At 42.9% G+C, this 22,659-nt stretch overlaps 1 protein-coding gene across 2 annotated transcripts in view; it reads left to right on the forward strand.

Annotated features, from left to right (window-relative positions):
• The first annotated feature begins 2,205 nt into the window (after positions 1–2,205).
• CHRM2 (cholinergic receptor muscarinic 2) overlaps positions 2,206–22,659 on the forward strand; it is a 138,529-nt gene continuing 118,075 nt past the window's right edge. The window contains exons 1-2 of one of the 2 annotated variants that reach the window (XM_045577116.1): positions 2,206–2,938; positions 3,255–3,451. The gene's annotated coding sequence lies outside the window, so the exon portion shown is untranslated. The remainder of the gene's footprint in view (positions 2,939–3,254; positions 3,452–22,659) is intronic. The other variant, XM_045577121.1, reaches the window with a different exon arrangement.

Genomic DNA, 22,659 nt, shown 5'->3' on the forward strand with positions numbered 1-22,659 from the left:
CCCTCGCCTGACCTTAGTGCCAAGCTCATGTCCAGGCTTACTCAGAAGTGAGTTTTGTCAAAGACTCAAAGTCATCCACTCAGGCACCTGCACTTTTCAGCGCATGCCTAAAACCAGCTCTGTGAGGTTGTAGGTAATGAGGCTTGGCTTCACAAGTGGAAATTACTAATTTATTCCTGTTCTTTGAGGTGGAAAACAGGCGTGTGGATAAAGGGAAACCCATAGATGCGTCCTACAGAGTCTTTACAAAAAGCACTCTTGAAAACGTTCCACATCATGGGTCACTAACAAATGTAAAAGCTGTATTCTTGGGAGGGAGGAGTACTCTTTAATCTGAGAAAATGACCTGCCTTAAGAGAGAAAAAATAAAATGCTCAGAACCTATATGATTTTTATTTGCATAGAAAAAAATTAAAGGTGGAAAATAATTGGGCTTCTTGGGATTAGTATTATGATGGATAATGTTTAATATGCTTATTGCATGATGTTGATCATTTTGATTCTTAAATGTCTGACCTAGTAGGTCAGACACATGACCCAAAAACCTGTGCTTTAAATTCCTGACTCGCACTCTTATAATTTTGGCTAATTTGCTAGATGCCATAAACTACTGAAAATCCTTCCATGAACTAACCTTATTATTCCTTATAACAACCCCAGGAAATCTTACAATGTCCCTTTTACAGAGTAAGAAACTGAGGTATGGAAAAGTTGAATGATTTCTCTAACATGGCAATGAGTGGCATAGCTACAAGTATAGATAAAAAGGTGTTTTCATTGATGATCTAGAAAAAGAAAATGGACATTATTGTTGATAGTTTGCTAAAAATGCTGCTTCTAGTTGCAGTTCCTCTTCAAAGTACATAAGTATAGTGACTCCTATTGGACATAGTAGTTCACTTACTCAGACTTAGATTTATTAAAGTTTAAGAAAACATTTCTTAGCTTTCATTGACTTTTTGCTTTCTTTCTCTTTTTGGAATGTGTAGTCCTATAGGTAAAAAGGTATTAGTTGAATGGAAGGACAAAATAGCAACAGATCACTGAGATTTCCTCTTCTGTATTCCTGGTCAGAGGTCTGTGACCCTTTTCTTTCCGGCTGAGTGTGTGAGTGTGTGTGTGTGTGTGTTTTCAAGAAGAGCCAAGCAACTCCATGGATTTATAGAGGCTTAACGGAGTATAGACAGAAATTGTGGGTTCATTTATTAAAGAGCACCTAAAGGAGAAGGAATGCCAAAATAAGATATTTAATGTAATGGACCAAACACTGTGGGAGGTGAGATCAAGACTGAACAGAGCTGTCTTGATTTTCTAGCAAGTATCTTAACATCTCCCAGTGATGGTGGGATGTGAGGGTGGAGGCATTATTGTAGGGTGACTTCAATCGAGCAAAAACAAGTTTGTGCTAAGTCCTGCTTGCTGTTGGCTGCGAGCTATCAGAAAAGGCAGAAACTCTGAACTACAAGATTTCCATTTATTAATGAATCTATATTGCTATGTAATTGTCTTGATTGTCAACCATTATATAGGTGTTCCATATGAGCGTCTTTCCTTAGCAGTAAGATTGGAAGCTTATAAAAACAGAGAGTAACATTTGCTATTCTCTACGCTGTTTTGACACTTAGCAAAGGACTGGGCATTGAGAATTCAATTTAATTTGCTATATTAACTATATTAAACCAATGCATCTTCAACCTGCTCCTTGTTTGTCTTTGTGATCGAAAAGGGATATATCTAATATTGTGCTATTCAATTTAAGGTTTCAACTTTTTTTTTTCATTTGCTTGGCAAAGTTGGGCGAGAGAAAATGCAGCCTGTATAACATATCATATGTTGATGTTGTCTTCATGTACACGTACACTTTCATAAAAGCAAGTCTTGTACTTCAGAACTGTCATTGTGCCTTTATCTAATGGGTCAGTGCCTAGAATAATAAGTACTCTTTGAAAGAATTTCTCATTAAAGTAAACAAATAAAAACCTAAGGCCGATGTGAGTACAAAGAGCTGGCATCTTTTTTTTTTTTTTATGGAGATCCCAAATTCCATGAATACTTTGTAACAGAATGCCTATTAGTTGAAAACATGGGCATTGATCTGTATTTAAAATAAGAAAAAAAATATCTCTAAAGAAAAAATATCTAGAGTCTAGCACATTTATCAATGCCCCAAAGAAATGAACAACCCGTGAATAGTTTAACACCATTATGTGTTCGCATAGCATAGCGGATTTATTCTAACCTTTTCCCACCTGGAAAAAACTGGGTTCAAGTGTCTTCGGCAATCGCAAAGCAACATTGCGTCTTCACAGACTGTCATGCCACTCTCAGAGCAAGCCTATACTCGTAGGAACGGGGCTGGTGATGGTAGTGGTGGTGGTGGTGGTGGTGGTGGTGGCGGCGGCAGTGGTGATTGCAAAGGCTCTGGTGTGGAGATTGCAGATGGAGAGCGGGGCTGTGTGCATGGAAGTGGAGAGGAGCGGAAAGGAGCCTGGAGAAAAAAGGCTGTCATAGTTGCTCAGAAGAACCGCCAAATCAGAGAGCAGGGGAGATTTCATTGGAGGAATGCCTTCACCAGCAATTAATCCTGTCATATTGCAAGAAAATTGTAAACGTTCTCGCCAGAAACTGTCTGCCCATTGCAGCTAATGGAACACAACACACACGAAGCGACCCGCTCTTCTGCTCTCTACCAAAGGCGCCTGGTGCAGAGACACACAGACCCACACACAGACACAGACACTCCGCGCGCACACACGGGCACACACACACGCACACGCACACGCGCCAGCCTGAGGGTTGGCCAGAGTCTTGCAACCGCAGATCCCGCTAGGAAATAGCCACGGGCACCCCTAAATCGGTGCCGCCGCCACTCCGGTTACTACTTTCCCCGGCACTTGGGCGAAGAAATGCATCCCGCCCAGCTCGCGGGTCCCTGCAGGTCTCGGTTCTATTTTGCTCTCCAGACTCGCCTTCTCCCTGAAAGCCAGGCTCCAAAGTCCTTTTTTTTTTTTTTTTTTTTTTTTTTGCTTCTCGGGTGGCTTGGTGCGAAAGGCGGGGACAGCGCCGGGTTCCCTCCCGTCTAAGCCGCCGAGGGGCTCCTGGCCGGCGGAGGGGCCGGGGGAGCCCAGTGCTGGGCGCCCGGAGCCCTGCCGCTCCCGCCGGTACCTCCGGGTCCGCTCTCTCCCCGCCTCCCCCGCCCCACCCCTCCCCCGGCGTCGCGGCTCCAACTAATCTTTTCCTTTTTCTCTCGCAAGATCAAGGGAGAAAGCGAGCGGGCTGCTGGCTTAGGAAGCTGAGCCCTCCCTGCGCAGCGCAGCTCGCGCCGGAGCCGGCCCGCCGCCCCGAACCCGCTACCAGCTCCCCGCGCCCGCGCCCGCGCCCGCGCCCGCGCCCGCCGGCCGCGCCGAGGAAGTCGCCCTCCGGGGAGGCACCGGAGCCAGACCCGCCGCAGGTAAGAGCGCCTCCAGCCTGCCTGCTCCCTCCGGGGCCCTGGCACCGCGGGGTCCCTCCCCACCTCCAGACCCAGGTGTGGAGGGGGATCGGGGATGGGAAACTGGACGAGGGGCCCCCCCACAAGTGAGATGCTCTCACGGAAACTTTGGCGCCGGGGCTGGGAGGGCTGCAGGGAGCGATGGCGGGTCTGGCCGGCGGGGACGGACGAGGCGCCACAAGGGCAGGGCTGTGAGCCCGGGGGTCACTGAGTCCCGGGGAAGGTGGAAGGCAGCCCGGGAGCTGCGCCTGCTGCCGGGTCTCCGCGCCCTCTCACAGCCCGACACCCCTCCACTGCCCCCGGCTCCCTCCCGCGCCCCAAGATGCCGTCCCTGAAAAGACAGGGAGATCTTCGCCCTCTCCTGCCCCCCAGGGTCCTGCCTGCCTGGATGGCCCGTCTTCCAGGGGTATGGGGTAGAGGCCCGCTCGCCCAGGCTGTGCGCCGTACCCAGGTTCCGCCCTTGAGCGCCGCGGTGCGTGGCCCGTGGCCCAGGGGCAGGGGTATAGAAAGGAGCGCATGGTCCCAGGACAGAGGAGGGGGGAGCCTGGTGCAACCCCGTCCCATTTCGGCTCCGCATAGGACTTAGTCTTTCCACCCGGGGCTTGGGGACAGAGTCTCAGCCCAGAGCGCCAGAGCTCCAAGAGACGCACCTCACGATGGGCCCTGGGCACCCAGGCGGGGCTGGGGTCCTAGAGAGGGGTCACGCCACCCCTGATGTCCCAGGCGGTCCGCACCCGCGGACCTGAGCGGTCGGGAGGACCTTGCAGTTCCCGGGACGCGCGAGGTGCGGTCCGAGCCGCGCGGGGTGGATTGCGCACAGATTCCACCTGTGAGCCCTGCCCGCAGCCCCTGGGACTCCGGGGTAGAAGGATGCTCACCTAGGGAGCTCTCAAGACATGAAGAGATCCCCCCACCCCCACCCCACGCCCGAAAGCGGTGCACACCCCTGCCTCAGTTCCTCTCCAGTGCCCCCATCTCTCTCTCCCCTCCTGCCCTCGCCAGTCCTCCAGGCTGTCTCCAGCCACAGAATCGCCCAACAGAACTCTCACCACCCACCCCAGGTCATGAGGCCAGGCTGTGGCCGGTATGGAAATGGAAAAAATAGAGGTAGACGCCTAGAGCAAGAAGCCCTGCCTGCGGACACCTCACCCGAGCTGCCCTCAGGTGTCCTTAGTTAGTGAGTTCAGGGCCCGCGCCCCTGTCACTGAGGCCGCCTAGGGTGACAGGTGTGCCCGCCCGCCGGCTCGCCCAGGCTGCCCAGCCCAGCAAAAGCACGGTGCTTCCCTGTCCTCCAGCTCCGGAATCCCCCACTGACTTTCCAGTTCCCCTTCATCTCCTCTCTGCACCCTTTGGGTTTGTTTTGCTTTCTTGCTCTTTTCCTTAGCGCTGGGCGGCGGTGGGTGCCTGGCAGCCAGCCCAGTGCTGTCTGTTCCCCAGCACACGCCGCCACCGACCCGGACACACGTCCCCCGCTCCAGCGGGCAGTCCGCAGTCTGGGCTCCACAGACCCTCGTGCCGGTGTCCAGGGTCATGGCCACGGCCACAGTTCCACAGAGGACCTGGCGGGAGGAGAACAGAGCCAACCCAGACTCCAAAATAATAATAATAATAATAATAATAATAATAATAATAATAATAATAATAACAACTTGTAGGACAACAGAAAAGGCCTAAGAGAAACGAATTTGGGTTGGGGGTGGGATGGGAAGGAGGTCCTAGGGGAGACTGCATGAAGCAGCTTTAAGAGACTGGGGCTTCGGTGTCCTGCCTCTGCTCCCCCTCCCCTTCCATGAGGCCTCAGGCCAGAGCCCACCCTTGGTGGGCAGCCTCTTTCCAGCCACTCAGGGAAGTTCAGATGGCTGGTTCCTAGGGCAGACCAGCAGCTCACGTCATTCCTTGCCATTCTGCTTTACCTGAATGGAGAGGTTTCTGAAAGTGAGGCACTTCTAAACTCTCTCAGCCTGGCAAAGGTCATGCATTATTATTTTGTTGGCAATCTGGTTGTATGTATACATAATACTGAGAAGCATATGGTGCATTTTCATTGATAAGAAAATAATAAGGGTGATGATAAGGTTTGAAACTATAGTTAGGAGTGTGTGTGTGTGTGTGTGTGTGTGTATGTGTGTGTGTGTTTGATCTTTGGGGCCTTAGCAATAAGGGCACTGATAATCATAGAAGAAAACAGCTTCTCATTGGGAATTGTATTCAGCTGCAGTTCAGAGAGTGGACTTTGAGACTCTTGTCAAATGAGTGGAAGAATTTTGTGCTGAATGTGTCACAGCTCTGCAGGCTTTGGCAGCTAAGAACCTCAAGAAGCCGTAAGTTCATGCCAGATGAATTTTTATTGTTATCGCTATTATTAGTAATGTGTTCGGGTTGTGGCAGAGATAAGGAAATTCAATGGGCTCTACACGCTTTACTGGGTTAAGCAATTATGCCTGTGAAAACTGAAAAATGAAACTTGACCCTGAAAAGGCATAACAATTCCAGCAGCACTTACTGTTTTAGAACTCTGAATGGGGTGAGAGTGGGGAGAGTCCTGGGACCCCCACATTCAGGGTGTGCTTCCTGATGCTTGGTTTTCTTTCAAATGTAATACATACGTGTTTATGTAAGTGTGCCAGAGGGTGTCTGGAGGGGGATTGGAGTGAGGAAATAGGTGGATTTTTATATTCCTGTCATATATCGATAGTTCAAGTTCAAGAGAACCCAAAGGGCCTGCTTGTAGTTCTCAAGGGACTTCAGGGGTGGATGTGGAAGAGACTGGCAGTCACACATAGGTACAGTCCCTTTGGCATGGTCCCACAGACTCTCAACCTGGGGGGTTAGCTATTGCTATTTTCACATTAAAAACCTACATTGCTTTGAATGTGACTCTATGCCCTTCTTTGCCCAGATAATGCCCAACTGCAAGCAGATGGATGCAAATTTAGTGGGAATTTTCTAATTCCAGTTCCAGAGTAGCCAGCTCTCAAGTTCAAGGACACAGAAGGGAGAGGGGTGGCTCCAGAGGTGAGAAGAAAACCGCAGACTGCAGCCTGCTGGCCTGCAGGGGAGGCCTGGAGGGCAAGTCTGGGCAGGAGGAGAGGTGGGCTGGTTAGGGAGCACATGCCTTTCTGACTCATAGCCCGGAACAAGGTAAAATCAAGAAGACAAGATGAAGAGAGGACAAGAGAATAAATGGAAATGAAGAGGAAATGGGAGAAAAAAAGAAAAAAAAAGAAAGAAAGGTAGGAACCTGTGGGTATGCTATTAACAGCCACAAGTGTTGCGTTCAGCCTCCATCGCCGGAGTTAGTCCTTGTGTGGGATAGGCCTGGGAGAAAATGCCTATAATTCTAGAAAATGCCTATAATTCTGACCACTCCGGCCCCACTCTCCGTCTTACCTTCATCTTTCTTCCCTTTACTCCTTAGGATCGAGAGCCTGAGAGAAACATTTTGTGATCCAGTTCCTCTGAAGAACTGGTTTTCTTTACTTAAACTGATATTGGAAGTGGTTGCCCACTTTACGGTGTGGACTCCTTGTGTGATTTTCCTCAGTGGGCGCCTATACAGCAAACACTGTCAGAATCCTCTCTGTGGCTGTCAACATCTGGCTGTCAGTCCCTATCACCCGCCCCCACTTTGCCTCTCTTTGGTTCCTGGAGCACGTGTTGGGACTGCTTTCACTAGAGGGCATTGGGGCAAGGCCACTGATTACATACGAAGTTCAGCGGGGTCCCATGGTGGTGATGGCGGTGGGAATGTTAGGGGTTTGTGTTTTGTGTGGTGCAAAGGAAACAGGTCATTCCCCTTAGAAATGCATTTGCAAAGAGTGTGTTCCCGGTCTCCCTGTATTATGTTTATCTGTTCTGTCCCCATTGTTTACAGCGATATCTGGCACATCTTAAGTTAAGTATTTGTTCAACGTGTGAATGGGTGAATCTGTTTTCTCATTTTATCATCTCAACAAACCTATGAAGTAGATGCTATTTTCCCCATTTTACAAATGAGGAAACCAGAGTTCAGAGGTAATGACCCCAAACCACACACAGCTAGTCACTTGCAGCCCCCGGATGCAAACACAGGTGTGTTGGACTTCAGGCTTTCTCCTGCTGTGCTGCTTGGCTCCATGAATTGTTGTAGCACTGCTTGCCCTGCGTTTGGGAACTCAAAACGGCTCAGAGTTCGAGGATGTTCTTGCCCTCCTTTTAATTCCACCGTGCCTATTCCTGTTGAAGCCCCTCCATTCTGAGAAAGATTCAGAGCCAACTAAATTCTTCATTGGCACAACATGCTTGTTCGGATTCAACACTGTTTGCCTCTGGCAGAGGAAAATGAGGGCATCAATATTGCCTTAAATTTTGGCAGACGCTATTTCTACCTATAGCCATACTGAGGTTTTCTTTGTCTGGGGCAAAAGGATGAAAGAGAATTTTTATATCTTCCAGCTGTTAATGTACAAACATTCAAACCTGTAAAGGATTTTTTTGAGTTTATTTGAGCCAAACTGTAGACAGTTGCCGGGAGCAGGATCTCAGCATATTGAGATAATGCTCCAGAGAATGGCAGTTCTTCGCCTTGTTTTATACATTACCATCAAAGGAGGAGACGGAAGTGGTTACATGAAATCCACTGGTGATGGTTTAGGGAGGTGGGAGAAAGCAAAGGGGGGGACCTCTGTGATTGAATAAAAAGTAAAATGATAGATACTGGCTTCTTTTACTTAGGTGGGCGCAGGATAGTTAACAGTCAACAATTAACATGATAACAATCACAATGAAGGAATTTGATTGTGCCCTGAGGGGTCCAGAAAAAGAGAAGTTACAAGTTACCCTGACATTTCATGAGGATGTAACCTTAGGAGCAAAAAGACAATAGGCTCAGTTAAGGTAAAGACTGACCTTTATGGGGAAAAATGCTAGCCTAGGACATGACTGTCCACTATAAACTGCTTTTAGTTAAAGTTTTGATTTTATACCATCTTTTGTAGTTATACTGTAGGTCTTTGAGTTTGCAAAACTGCCACTCAGGCCTTCCCTGAGCTAGTCAGGTTAGCATGGGGCCTTTTTTGCATCCATGCAGTTTAATTCATGATTTGTGTTGTTGAAGTGGATGGAGAAGCTTTTCCAATGTGATGCCTGACCAAGAACTGCGCACATCCCTACCTCCAGTCTAGCTCTGTATTCATTTTGCCTTGTTGAAGGAGTGCTTCTTTCTTCATTCAGATTGCTGGTGCTTAAGGGTCTGAACTTCAAGGGCAGCTTTTCATTTTAGTTAACAGTTTTTATCTACCTTTGCTTTGAGAGATTATAGTGTGACTTTGGGAAACTGCTATTAGCAAAGGTTGAGATAGGTTCTGGCTGATTTTCCTGCTTCCACACTTTATATATTCTTGTCTTACTTTACTTCCTTTCCAGTCTGTCTCCCTCCCCCCTACATGTACAAGATCCTTCTTTCATACTGTGACCTAAATATACAATCATCTTAACTGGTGCTGTTACCATGGTAATGTTTTACGGTAGATAAGGGTACACACTGAAAAGTTCCTTTCTTTCATTAGCAATGGAATTCCTTCTCTTTCCCTCTCCCAAATCCAGGCTTTCACAGAATGATGCCCTCTGGTGTTCAGTAACAGGAAGCACATAACTTTGGATAGGGCAAAACTCATTTTTAAAACTTTGAATTTCAATTAAAATATGAAACAGACAAAAGCAAGAAGACTTTTAATTAGTATATTTTAAATTGAGAGATTAGTAGGAGACATTCCTTGCCTGGGCATATTAAGAGTGGTTTTCTGTGTAGAATTCTAGAAAGTTATGGTAAAGGAGAGACTTTTATACCCTTAGGTATTTAACATTGTTGTGAAAATATTTCTTTAGGAGACAAAGATATTCTATTGAGATATTTCTGGAAGAAGAAACTTATAAAAAAAATTTATGTTTAAATGTTTAAAACTTCAAGGTGAAAGTATTTTGTCTTAAAATGGGGATTTTTTTTTCTCTCTCCTACCAGTATATATTATATATTTTATGTATAATATAATTTTATATTACATAGCATATATATAATTTGTTTCTGCTTTGTTATAGGAGAAACTTGGAAGTTTATATTATTGAGTGAACAGTAATATAAAATTGTACATTATTATTGATCACAAATTACATGACAAAAAAGAAGTGAGGTTGACCTGCTATAAACATGTCTTCCTTCTTCTGCACTCTAAGTCTACTGTCTGTCTGAGATATCACTAAGGCAAACCTATCTCTGAGACTCTGTCTAGAATTCATTCCCATCTCCATCCACACACCTTTCCCAGATGGTAGTGTCTCTCACATCAACTGCCACCAGAGCCTTGTGTTTTGAACTGGTCTCCCTTCCAAAATGCAAATCTGAACACACCATTATCTTATTAAAAGTTCTTCACTTTTCCTCAACTAAGATGAACTCTAAATTCAAGCCCACATGAGATTCTTCCATGACTGATCAAAGCCTTTTTGCCAAGCCATATTCTCCTCCAGCCATTTCTTTACCCCTTCTCCCCACTGCATAAGGAGATTAATACACATAAATAGCTTAGGGCCGTGGTCAGGAAACTGGGGCTCATGAGCCACATGTGGCTCTTTGGCCCCTTGAGTGTGGCTCTTCCACAAAATACCACAGCCTGAGTGAGTCTATTTTGAAGAAGTTGCGTTAGAAGAAGTTTAAGTTTAAAAAATTTGGCTCTCCAAAGAAATTTCAATCTTGTCCTGTTGATATTTGGCTCTGTTGACTAATGAGTTTGCCAACCACTGGCTTAGGGGAATCACTGACGCAAAGTAAATGCGAAATAAATATTGGCCAATAAATTTATTTTTGTCTTTATTCTTCTCCTCTTCCTCACCCTGCTCATCATCTAACTTATTGCTAGTATAATACTAATAAGCAATCATAAACATCACACTTGTACTAGCCATTCCCCTGATATATTTCTGGGAAGCTATCAGCATGATTACGATGTTCCCCTGTCTTCTCTCCTATCTAAGTTCTCATTACTAAACTAGCTGGACCAAACACTTGGCACTCTTCTGCTTTCTCTTTCCCAGCTCTGGTGGAGGGGCTTGTGAGAGTGAGGGAACTGTCTGAAATGTGAATGGGGATATGTTTTGCTGTTATTGTTGCAAAATGTTGGTGCTCTGCGATGATCCCCAGTAACTGATATAGCATAATATCTCCTCTAGGAATGGGAAAGCGATAATGATGTTTTTCGATGTTATTGCCCACTCATGGTCATGAAGATAACCCTCCCCCTTTAATAAAGCAAAGAAGTTTTCCCTTGTCTCTCCAGCCATGCCAATCCAATAAACAAGGCAGACTAATATAGGAAGACGTGCCCATTATTTCTTGATTATTTAATTAACTACTAGGAGCTCTTTAGGAGGAGTGGGTTGGGGAGTTAAAGAATCACCTTGACACTAATTTCCCCATTCTTTATAAAAGCTAAGCATGAAATAATTGGATGGCTGGAGGGAAGAGCATACATTTCACACACCATCCTCATATTGTTGAGCCCGATGATGATTTTCTAATACTTGGTGCCTTCGTTGGCCCTGCTCCACAGGGAAGAGGCTTGGGCCATATAAACATCATGGAAGCGGAAAATGATAGGGAAACTCTATGTAATGGTGTTCTTTGGGTATTCGCTTTCCTTTAGGGGAGAAGATAAAGAGCAGCTCCAGGGCCAAAGTGTTTCCCAGACCTGCCTGCTGTTTCTTGTTTCATCCTCAAAATTACTTTTCTACCAGATTTTATCAGCTGAGCAGGCATCTATATCTTCGTGTGTAAACCTAATATCACAGACTCTTTTTCCCCCCCCTTTGCTTTGTGTGCTGGGGGTATTAAAGTCAGAGAGCAGTGGGTGGCATAGGTTTAATTTCTGTTGTCTCTGGACAATGGGTGTCATTCAAAGGTAAACAAGGAGTCCCAGTGGTGCTTATATTTTAAAGTGAGCATGGCTGGACATTGCCCAAGACTGGATATTTCCACATTAGGGAAGACTTCAGGATTTTGGATGGAATACTCTGTGACAATAATGACAACAAAAGCAATGAAATGGCCGACGCTCTTTCTTGAGTGTCTACCATATGGGAATATATATATTATTCCCATTCCTCAAGCCAGCCATACGTGGTAAATGTTTGCTCTTCCTACTCATAAGTGTAGAAATTGGTGCTTGTTGACACTAAATGGCTTGTTCTGGGTCTAAGAGTGAGCTTGATGTTTTGGGCATCAGCCTCAAGTCTAACCTCAAAGGTATGTTTTTAAAAAAAATGGGGGTTTTGTTATACTATTCCATAAGCAGTTTCTTTAAAAGAATTTCCCACCATATTATTCTATAACTAATTCTGATAAAGTTAAGGAAAAAGAGAGAGGGAAGAAAGAGAAGCAGAAGCATATCCTGCTCTGAGTCCATGTTCCGAAAATGGAATCATGAAAACAGTCTATGGTGGAGCAGTCAGTCTCAGGTGAGACGGAGAATCTGTCTGGATTACTCACCTCCTGGCTTAGTCTAATTATAGTCTTCACCTTGGAAGATTTTTGCTCCTTGTAACACCTGGGGAGCTCTTTCTAGGCACAGAGAGGGAAAGAGTCTGAATAAGGCTTCCAGCTCTGAAAAATCTAAGACCTAAAGAAATATTTTATGAATCTTTACAAAATGTATAATATACATGTTGGAACATTTCTTCTATCAAAAACACTGTGTGTCAGTACAAATATTTATTTGCTATCCTCTATTTTATATTGTCCTAGGTATTCCCTGCAAAAACAGTTGCTATTACTTAACATTAACTTCCTCATTGCAGATATAAAACATAAGGCCAAAGGAGCAGATCATTCTGAGGGATGAACTGTCAGTGGGTTAATCCCATTCCTGTTTACATGTCCACTGTCAACTCTGTTTGTGTGTGTCCCCAGTCACCCAAGAATCATTAGTGTCTATTGGTAAATGATAATACCAGCTAATTTTTTCTGCCACTAATTGAAATTTCACACTCTTACATTTCAATATCAGTCAATATTTTTAAATTCTGGCACTTTTAATCAGGACTATTTTTCACAAGGGAGTTACAATGAGGCCCTAATTAATTAAGCTGGTAATTGCTCCTCTCCCGAGCAGTTTGCTCCTTACATAAAGCATTCTTTAGAAAATTTGCATCCTTAGCATTCCTCTTTAAACCTACCCCCCCACCCCCATTTATAAGAAGATTCCTTGGCTTCTATCTCTGTAAGAATTTACTGAAAATTCAAATTATTTTCATTTTCAAGCAGGGGTATAGAAAGGAGGTCACGTTTATTTCCCAGCAAGCTTCCATATTCAGACAAAAATACAGAAATACAATGACACCTCTCTATCATTGAGACGTTCAGAGAGAATCCCTGGGGTTCTCCTCCTGGAAGAGAGGTTGTCAGACGCCTCCCCTTTGATGTTCACTGGCTTATTTCAGCTTCTTGATCACGATGCAAGTTTTCATGGTCCGTTCCGCTTGTATCTTTCTCCCGTTTCTCAATCCTCAGCTACTTAATTGCTCCTGCCTCTCTGTGGCTGTTTCAGGGCCTAAGGTTTGTTATATTTCCACCCGGTTTAGTCCTATTATTGTAGTAGACATTGAATTTAGAGAGTTGGCTGTAATTGGCAGCCCTGCTCTCTTCTCCCTTAATCGACATTGCCCTAATTCCTATATTTCAGCGCCTCTTGGTGTATGATGCGTTTTGAGAAAAGAAAAGAAAAAAAAATGATGGTGACTAAATCCACTTGCTGATTTCCCTTAGAGTTAGGAATTCCAGATTATTGAAATCACTATACCACATATGGGTCAGATTTTCTAAAGGTTGCTATTGTTGTTTGCCTTTTTACATGGTTGTGTGTGACTTATTCATTCCACTTGCAGCAAATATTTGACTACTTTTAAAAATTAGTTTTTCCAACTTCCATGAGCTCTTCTTCTGCTTTTCCAAATATAATTGAAAATGAAACCATATCAATTGCTTAATTATCTAAAATTCAAAATGCCTTTTTCATGATATGTATAATTATTGAATGATAACTTTTTTTTGGAGCATTCTTCAGAGCAGTTTTATGTTCACAGCAAAATTGTGTAGAAAGAAGAGAAAATTTCCATATACTAATAACCTCCCCCACTTCAGGATCCTGCACCACAGTGGAACATTTGTTACAATGAATGAACCTACATTGGCCCATCATGATCCTCTGAAGTTCACAGTTGACATTAGTATTCACTCTTTGTGTTATATGTCCTACGGGCTTTGACAAATGTGTAGACATGTATCCACCATTATAATATCACAAAGAATAGTTTCATTGTTCTAAATATTCTCTGTGCTATCCTATTTATCTCTCCTTCCTTCTTTTCTAACATTTGGCAACAGCTCATCTTTTTACTGTCTTCACAATTTTGCGTTTTCCAGAACGTCATAAAGTTGGAGTCATACTGTATGCAGCCTTTTCAGATTGTCTTCTTTCACTTAACAATATGCATTTAAGTTTCTTCCATGTATTTTCATGGCTTGAGAGCTCATCTCTTTTTAGTGCTCATCTCTTTTCATGGCATTAGTTTTTCTTTGGTACTTTCATTAACTCAGCAAATGATTTTTTTCTTGAAGATAAATTTTAGCTATTTGTTAGAGAAATACTTTGTTTCATCATGAATACAATATCATTTTATTATTGTACAGTATTTGATTTTCTCTAATCTTAATTTCCATTTTCTTAAATTTTGGCACTTTCCAAAAATAGCCACAGAATCTGTTATTGTTCTGAATATTTTAAGTCTATCTCTTTTCCTTTAACTCACCCTGCCCCTATTTCAAGACTTAGTGAGATAATAACATTGTTACTTGGCATTTTGTGGGTTTTATTTCACTGTTTTTATTTTCTCACTAGAGGCCCAGTGCACAAAATTCATGCACTGGGTATGTGGGTTGGGGGGTGTCCCTCAGCCCAGCCTGCACCCTCTCTAATTTGGGACATCCCTCTCACAATCTAGGACTGTTGGTTCCTAACTGCTCACCTGTCTACCTGCCTGATTACCCCTAACTGCTTCTGCCAGCCAGCCTGATCATTCCCTAACTGCTCCCCTGCTAGCCCAATTGCCCCCAACTGCCCTCCCCTGACAGCCTGATCTCATTCCCAATTGCCCTCCCCTGCCGGACTGATCTTGCCCGCAACTGCCCTCCCCTGCAGGCTTGGTTCCCCCCCACTTGCCCTCCCCTGGTGGCCTGATTTTGCCCCCAATTGCCCTCCTCTGCCAGCCAACTTTGTTTTGATTGGTCAGTTTCTATGCCAGTCAGCATCTCTGGGCCTATCAATGGGGCCTGATCAGAAAGGTGGGGCTGATCAGCAGCTCTGGTAGAAGCCTGGAGAGAAATGGAGGCCTGGCTGCTGGCCAAGAGAGAGAGGCAAGTGCCGATCAACAGCTGCCACAGAGGCTATAGATCAGACCCTGCTTCTCTCTTCAGGCCTCTCTCCAGGCCTGATTCACAGCCCCATCAGCAGTCAGTGCTGGGTCACTGGGCCTGCTGCTGTAGCAGTCAGCGCTGGGTTGCCATGGCAATCCAGCGCTGACTGCAGGACTGACTTCTGGATGGTTGAGCCTTTGGTCTTGACAGACCCAGGGTTTTATATATTAGGATTACAGTATTTTTCACAAGATTGATTGATTGATTTTGGAGCTCAGGTAATAAAAACCACCTCTCTGCTGAAAGACTTAAATGGATAGTTTATCGGTTTTGGCAACTCTTCTGCTCCCTTGAGGGTGTAAATATAAGATGAGGGGGAAAAGAACAGCACAGAGCTGTTTCTTTTCCATTTCTCTTTCCCAATTGAGCTTCCAAGCCTCAGCAGTCATGCTCATGATGAAGCCAAAAACTTACCCAAGGTATTTCTGATCTCTAAATGGAGCAACATAAATCTTACTCTGTCTCACCAACAGCAGAGGGAGTATTCTTACTTGTATATGAGAGGTAAGAGATATCGTAAGAGGTCGTTCAGGACTCCTCTGAATTGTGCCCTGTCCTCTGTTCTCTGCCTTTAGGAGACTGACACTATTTGATATATTGGCCTAATCATTCCAGCTATTTAGACATGGCCTTTGCACTGAGCATTTAATGATATCTGCTTTTGAAATTGACTTTCAATATATTTGCATTGGGCCCATTCTTAAACGTAGGTACTTTATAGTATTTTATTCCTTTATACAATGATATCATTATTGATATCCTTTGGTTTCATTAGAAGAAACCTGCTCTATATGGACAATATTTATGTATTTAATTTTATTTTATTGATGAGAGAGAAAGAGAGAGACACCCACTTGTTGTTCCACTTATCAATGTCTTCATTGTTTGATTTTTGTATGTGCTCTGACTATCTATCGACCCTGCAACCTTAGTGTATGGGGGATGAAGCTCTAACCAACTGAGCTACCTGGCCAGGGCCAAGATTTATATTTAAAAATTCTTCTCACCCTGACCAGTTTGGCTCAGTGAATATAATATTGGCCTGTGGACTGAAGGGTCCTAGGTTCAATTCCAGCCAAGGTACAAGGGTCCTGGGTTGTGGGCTCAATCCCCAGTGGGGTGTGTGCAACAAATCAATGATTCTTTCTCATCATTGATGTTTCTATCTCTCTTTCCCTCTCTCTTCCTCTCTGAAATCAATAAAGAAATATGTATATTTTAAAAATTCTTCTCAACATTGAATCTGTGCCTGGCTCTATTCTTGTCACATTGCAGATAAATGTGCTTTTTTAAATGATGGTTTTATGCCACTAGTCTGCTAGAAGTTTGAGGTTTCTTGCTACCCTAATCTGCTCTCCTATTGGTTTCATAATAGCAAGTCATCATTTTCTGAAATAGCTCGAATAAATTATCTTTCCAGATAAACTTTCCTTTCAGAATAAATCTGTCCTTCTGACAAATTTTCCTGTTTCACCTAACCCTGACCAAAACTTTCTGTGGGCTACCTTTGTAGGTATATAACAATGTTTTTATTTTGTTTTAAGTTGAATTTAATTAATATCTAGGACATAAACTTTTAAAGGGGCCCTCCTTATTTGTGTGTGTGTATATATATATATATATATATATATATATATATATATCTTGAAACAAAAGTTTAGCTAGCTCAGATCATAGACGACTTTTTCCCCACACTAGGAGGAAGTCACAGTACCACTGACTCTTCTTACTTGATGCCATCTACAATGACCAAAGATGAGGAACCTGAGTGCCATTCTGGATAACGGGCCATACTCTAGCTTTGGTCTTATGCATAGAATCCAAGTACCCTGTTACCCTGAAAATAAGACAGTGTCTTATATTAATTTTTGCTCCCAAAGATGCGCTAGGTCTTATTTTCAGAGGATGTCTTATTTTTCCATGAAGAAGAATACGGTACACATTGTTAAATGAAAATAAAGGAAATTTATTACCTGTATACGGTACGGTAGTACGGTAGTTGTCAACACAAACCAGACAAACTGTGAATCCTTCAGTATCAAGAATTTACTCATTTATTCAATGACAATCATGTCATCATCTTCTGGAACATCATCATAACAATCCAATTCCTGAATTTCCTGGTGAATTTCTTGTGACTCCATTTCTTTCAGAATCAGTGGACCAAATCTCTCATGTTTAGCGTAGGGGGCCCTTATTTTCAGGTGGATGCCTTATATTTCACTCAGAAGGAAACCTGAAGTAGGTCTTATTTTCAAAGGATGCCTTATTTTGGGGGAAACACGGTATTCATTTATTTTTTTCTTTTGTTTACTATCCAGTTGACATTTACTGAACATTTATTTTGTGCACAACACTGCTTTTGTGCCCCTTCTTCCCCCCATTTTCACCCTTATGCAGGCTTAACAAGAACTCACCACAGTGCTACTGCAACATGGGCAGTTAGAGTAGAACTGTGCTGTCTGGCCCTACCACCTCCTGAGAGCTTACAAAGAAAAGGCTTTGGCCTCTCCTGACTTGAGAGTGTGTAGGAAGTAGTGGGAAAAGGTGGGAGGATTAAGCTGTACAAACTGGTAGTTGTAGAATAAACACAGATACAGTTTCCTGTGTAGGGAATATAGTCAATAATAGCGAGATAAATATGTATGAGGCAAGATGGGTACTGGAAGCAGTCGGGGGGACCACTCACTCTGTCAAGTACATATTTTTCTAATCACTTGGATGTACCTCTGAAACTACTACAGAATAGTATTAGATATGAAGTTTAATTGAAAACTTTATGTTTATTATTTTAATCTTTATTCTTGAAAGTAGTACATATGTCCTTACCCTCCCCCCCCCCCCGACTTTTTCTAGCTGAAAACTTTTTAAAAGAAAATATACTTTGGAGACAATTGGATTATTGTCAGTTTAGTTCCTTCTTTCTTAGATTCAAGAATTTAGTGAAGTGTTCAACCTCACATTGCTTGACGCCTTTACTTTACAGTTTAGGAGACTGGAACCAAGAAATAGTAGTGAGTTGCCTTATGAACAACAATGACACATAGCCAGGAAATGGGGATGAACATTCTGACACCCAACCCATTGTTAATTTTATAGCCCCAATATGACTGCCATTATGAAATGTCCCACATGATTATTATGATTATTTTTAATCTTAGTTTAATTCCTTCTAAGAAAGATCTGAGCTAAAAAACAAAACTAAGAAACAGCCGAAACCGATTTGGCTCAGTGGTAGAGCGTCGGTTTGCAGACTGAAAGGTCCCAGGTTTGATTCTGGTCAAGGGCATGTACCTGGGTTGCGGGCACATCCCCAGAAGGGGTGTGCAAGAAGCAGCTGGTCAATGTTTCTCTCTCATCGACGTTTCTAGCTCTCTATCTCTCTTCCTTCCTCTCTGTAAAAAATCAATAAAATATATTTTAAAAAAAAACAAAAAACAACAACTAAGAAACAAAAATAACAGACAAACGTTCCTATTCTTTCTTCCCCATTTGTGAGGGACTGCTGATTCTTTTTCCATCTCCCCTTTCCTGTTTCTTGGATGTTTCTCCATGCGGTCTATGATTTAGTGGTAAGATTTGATTGGAAATGCTGAGGTCCAAACATGGGTGCTGGTCAAAACTTTAATGACAGATGTGATGTGGGGCCAACCTATCAGAGCATGCATCATCATTATGTCATTCTTCTGGGCCCCTGCTAAGAATCCACCCGGGTTCAATGACCTACTCCAATCATGAGAATATCTACTTCCCAGAAGTTTTAGAGACCTCATCCATTCATTTTTGCTGAATTGCATATAAATAATTAGGGTTTATATTTATCCTTGCAGTACCTATTTAGATCAATTTTTTAAATAATGTTGATACTTATGAAAATATATCAACTCAGCCTTTTAATTTGACATAATAAAGAATAATGGAAAACAAATTACACAATGTCTTTTTCCCTGAAGATGTATTACAATTTTTTTAAAAAGCTGAGGGAAGTATGATGAAATTATTAAATTATGGTTTTATGCCAGTAGTCTGCTAGAAGTTTGTAACTTGATTTGTTGAAGTGTCTCTGACAAGTTCTGTATTTCAGCCTTTTAGAAAACAACATTAAATTCCACTTCTTTCTTCTGCTCCCCCAGCTCATGAGGTCATTAAGAGACACTGTTGTCAAATATCCTGCCAAATTAGCAAAAATTGTCCATGCAGTATCTTTAAGAAAAAGGGACAAGTTGGAAAGCTGTAGTTTGATGTCATCTTTTCCAATACTGTCAATGTACTTTTCTCCCAAATAGCGGATGACTTCATCTTGAAGTCCTAAAAACCATAAATGTAATCAGCCTCGCCACAAATATTTTCAAAATGAAATGCCCATTTTTTTTTAGTTGTCTTTTTGCTTTGTTTTATATCAGAAGAAAGTGAACAGGAGAAGCACTCAGTAGTGAATTGATGAACTGGTGTTGTCTGGGACCCTGGGCACTTCATGGTCCAGAGAAAGTCACAGTGAGGTGACAGAATGCTCCCTCAGACCACTGTCACTCACAGGGGAACATGATGTGCTCTGGGGGAATGCTGGGGAGGCGTTTGCAAAGCTATTTTAAGAGGTGTTTGGAACTGTGAGAGGACAAGGAAGCATAGGAGAACATGCCAGAAGCCTTGTTTGTAAATACTGTATTCTCTTTAGGGTCTATTCAGTTGCAGAATCAAAGGGTGTTTTGCCAGAAAATAAAGCTGCTTATCTTGCCTCACTAGAGGAGCATTTCACACTAAATAAAAACCCCAAATTAAAATGGAGTCATTTCACCCCCAAATCGCAGCAAGTTGTTTCGTTTGTTTCGTGTTTCTCCAACACGAGCTCCCCAAGCCATCAGGAAGCTGGTGCCTTTCTTTGGGACCAGTAAGCAGTTACCAGAGGACAGATGGGACTTGGTGTCCAGAGAAACTGTGTTTGAGGAGACTAGAGAGAAGTTGCCTCCATACTCATCCTCACACAGGCTCAAAGAAAGATTTGGATGAAGTGACAATCCTCCTGTGAAAGATTGTATCACCTTGAGGATGGAGAAAACAGAGAAAGAAATCATATTCCGGTGTCTCTTAGTTTTTGTCTATGGGACCTTAGAGATTCCCAAGGGAGCTGGAGCAGTCTTGCTCACAAGATGAACAGGACTGGGAACTCCCTTCAACTTCATCCTGTCTGAGAAAGAACCCACATTCTAGAGGTATCGGCATATATACATGTGAAGGGGACATTGTTCATATTGAAAACTGAGGAAGTACGAACATCACTCATGGCAGCATCATTCTCACCTCACCATTCTGTCTTCCTTCAGCATTCAGGCAGCTTGCATGGGAAACACATTCAAGCGCTTCAGAAGGGGTGGATACGGATACTGATACGTGTTCATTTATTTACTAGTCAACATTTATTGCTGAAAAATTAGGTACAGCCAGGGACTCTGCTGGACAAAGATGCTAATGTTAATTAATTGTAATCCCAGCCCTTATTGTCTGTCCTGGGAGATAAGATGAGGAATAAACAATGACGCATGATGTACAGGTGCTGTGATAGAAGTACTTGGGACTCCTGCAACCGCAGAGGAGGAGGGTCACCCAGTTGAACCCTAGTTCATAGAGCATTTAGAGAGTAAGTCAGGTTTCCCTGGACAGAATGGGGATGTCTTAGTCAGCTTGGGGTCCTCTAGCAAATATACCATAGACTAGATGGCTTCAACAACAAATTATAATTGTGTGTTGGATATGAAGAGAATAACTACTGTAATCTATCAAGCAGTGACTATCCCAAAAGAGTAAAGACAAAGTATCCAAATATGTAGAGTGCACACTGGGAGATCAGAAATAGAGTAGTGTGGGTTTGAGCAAATAATCCTTTATATTTGCATGTGGCTTTAAAATTCCCAAAGCTCATCACTGCATTGTTGTAGAGCAGGGTTTGGGGCCAAGTACATAAAGCCTTGGCCTGTCTCTGTATGGCCTCTAGCCAAGAATGTTTTTTGCACTATTAAAAAGTTGTTTAAAAAAATTAAAAGGCCCAGGGCAATGTGCTGGTAGAACAGACAAGAAAAATCCACCTGCTTGTTGTTATATGTTCCAGCTCTGGTTTTTTCATTCCTCTGGTTTCCTATATTTATGTATTTTTTTTCCTTTTTATTAAATTTCTTATAAGCTAGCTCAACTTCTTATTAAAAAAATATATTTTATTGATTTTGTACAGAGAGGAAGGGAGAGAGATAGAGAGATAGAAATGTCGATGAGAGAGAAACATCGACCAGCTGCCTCTTGCACACCCCCTACTGGAGATGTGCCCGCAACCAACATACATGCCCCTGACCGGAATCAAACCCGGGACCTTTCACTCTTCAGACCAACGCTCTACCACTGAGCCAAACCGGTTTCAGCTATCTCAACTTCTTGAGACATAGATGTATTAATACTGAAAATGAAAAAAAATAGAAAAAAATGAACAACATAGACTAAATGCGGCCTTCACTGTCAATAATATTTACTATTAATATATGCCATGGCTCAGAAGATAGAGTGTCAACCTGCAGACCCAAGGGTCTCATTTTTAATTCTAGTCATGCCTGGGTTGTAGGCTCTGTCCAATGTGCAAGAGGCAGCCAATTAATGGTTCCCTCCCATCATTGGTGTTTCTATCTCTCTCTTCTTCTTCCTTCCTCTATGAAATAAATAAAGTATGTATTTTTAAAAATAATAATATTTACTATCTGGTTCTTTATAGACAAGTTATCTGACCCCTCTTTTAGAAGAAGCTTCATCAAGGCTTGCAGTTCTTCTGCAAGTGTAACGAGTTCTGCTTAGTTCTGAATGAAACTAAAGCAAGATGGGAGAAGCACTGTGGCCTGACCACTTGTGGTTTGGGTTAGGGTAACTTGATTTGTTGAGGTGTCTCTGATAAGTTCTGATCCATACATGTAAAATGCCGGACATTGGGTGCCATTTAACACTGGGGTTCTTGATCTGGCATCTATATAGAAGGGTTCTGGAAACCTGGAGAAGGGGCTGTGTATAAATTAAACAAGAGTCCAGAGACAAAACATAATTTTGAAAGGCATATGGGAGGGGGACAGGCAGAGGAGCTTGGCTGAAGAAACCAAGTTCTCCTTGTCTCAGGATTCCTTGCTTTTTATTAACACAATTTGCCCTAAGGCAAGGTGGAGATATACACTTCAAAGGCCAGGGTTTAGTACACAAATCCATTGTCAGATTGGGAGAGTTACCTCTGGCTGTTCAGGTATTTGGCCAGGAGGAGGCAATAGCATGTAGATTAAAATGCTCTGAACTGTCTAGCAGCAAGCAGTCATCCTTTTCAGGTTTGGGGAAATGCCTTTCAGCCATCCCAGATGATTCAGCCCTGCTGACTTGCTGGAATTAGCTTCTGGCACGTGTACCTAGTGGATCAGGTATCTTCAGTTTGGGTTTCAGAACACAAGTCCAGCTCTTCATTTGTGCTTGATTACCACTTTCATGAAGTCATACTTGTGGATTCACTAATAATGACTTAAAATAAACAATACTTTGTTAAAGAAAAAAAAAAACCTTTACAATTTTTAATATATTATCAGATCCATCACCTCATTTTATTTTAACAAAAACTTCAAAGGTTGATAATAACAAGTTGAGGAAATTCAGGATTAGC

The sequence above is a fragment of the Pipistrellus kuhlii genome, unplaced genomic scaffold (genome assembly GCF_014108245.1).
Source record: "Pipistrellus kuhlii isolate mPipKuh1 unplaced genomic scaffold, mPipKuh1.p scaffold_m20_p_10, whole genome shotgun sequence".
Taxonomy (NCBI): domain Eukaryota; kingdom Metazoa; phylum Chordata; class Mammalia; order Chiroptera; family Vespertilionidae; genus Pipistrellus; species Pipistrellus kuhlii.